Genomic DNA, 1,412 nt, shown 5'->3' with positions numbered 1-1,412 from the left:
TCCATTTTCCATTTTTCCTATCCATTACAGGATACTGAATATAGCTCCTGTTCTATATAGTAGAACCTTGTTTATTTTATATATAGTATTTTGCAACTGCTAATTCCAAACCCCTAATTTATCTCTCTTGCCCATCTTTCCCGCTGGGTAACCATAAGTTTGTTTTCTATGTCTGTGAGTCTATTTCTGTTTCATAAATAAGTTCATTCATACCATTTTTTTAGATTTCACATGTAAGTGATATCATGTGGTTTTTGTGCTTCTGATTTACTTCATTTACTGTGATAATCTCTAGGTCTATCCATGTTGCTGCAAATGGCATTACTTCATTCTCTTTATGGCTGAATAGTATTCCATTGTGTATATATACCACTATTCTTTATCCATTCATCTGTTGTTGGACATTTAGGTTGCTTATATGTCTTTCCTTATCACCCGGAGGTCATGAATCCACAGAGTGGCCAAACACAGCAGAACTGATGCAAGAGTCCAGGACAAGGGAAGCTGCAGTGGCTTTCCCCTCGGACGACGATGACAAGATCATCGGGGGCTACACCTGTGCGGAGAATTCCGTCCCTTACCAGGTGTCCCTGAATGCTGGCTACCACTTCTGCGGGGGCTCCCTCATCAATGACCAGTGGGTGGTGTCCGCGGCTCACTGCTACCAGTACCACATCCAGGTGAGGCTGGGAGAATACAACATTGATGTCTTGGAGGGTGGTGAGCAGTTCATCGATGCGTCCAAGATCATCCGCCATCCCAAGTACAGCAGCTGGACTCTGGACAATGACATCCTGCTGATCAAACTCTCCTCGCCTGCGGTCATCAATGCCCGGGTGTCCACCTTGGCTCTGCCCAGTGCCTGTGCTTCCGCAGGCACCGAGTGCCTCATCTCCGGCTGGGGCAACACCCTGAGCTATTATGGGAAGTATTTGTTTTTAAGACATAAGATGTCACTAGTTATTTAGGGTAAGGGTCCCATAGATATCTTGGGTTTCTAGAACACTACATTTCTACAACACAGTTGATCTGGATGCTTATATTAAGATAATAAGTGGTTAAAAGTTCAGACTCCATTTAGGCTGAGACATGCATAAGTCCCACCATGTCAATGGCCTCCTATTTCCATTTTAGAGTGCTCTCTTAGCAACACTGACTCCATTTTGATTTTCCTTTTATACCAGAAACTGGAATGTAGAGAGAGAGAGAGAGCTTCAGGTGCCCCAGGGGAGATGTGACCCAGCCTAGGCATCAGAAAGAGTTAGTTGCCTTGATAAAGTGATAAGTAAGTTGAGAGCTATAGGACCAAGAGAGCTAGCATGGTAAAGAAGAACAAAAGAAATCCAACCAGGGCTCTGTAACAACCTAGAGGGGTGGGATGGGGAGGGAGGGGACATACGTATACCCATGGC

General features: G+C 44.5%; 1 pseudogene; it reads left to right on the top strand.

The window, feature by feature from the left end:
- Nucleotides 1–479: 479 nt before the first annotated feature.
- LOC113897486 lies at nt 480–968 on the top strand (annotated as a pseudogene).
- Nucleotides 969–1,412: the final 444 nt, after the last annotated feature.

The sequence above is a fragment of the Bos indicus x Bos taurus genome, chromosome 8 (assembly GCF_003369695.1).
Source record: "Bos indicus x Bos taurus breed Angus x Brahman F1 hybrid chromosome 8, Bos_hybrid_MaternalHap_v2.0, whole genome shotgun sequence".
In the NCBI taxonomy this organism is placed as follows: Eukaryota; Metazoa; Chordata; class Mammalia; order Artiodactyla; family Bovidae; genus Bos; species Bos indicus x Bos taurus.
This window is presented reverse-complemented; position numbering and strand designations above follow the sequence as displayed.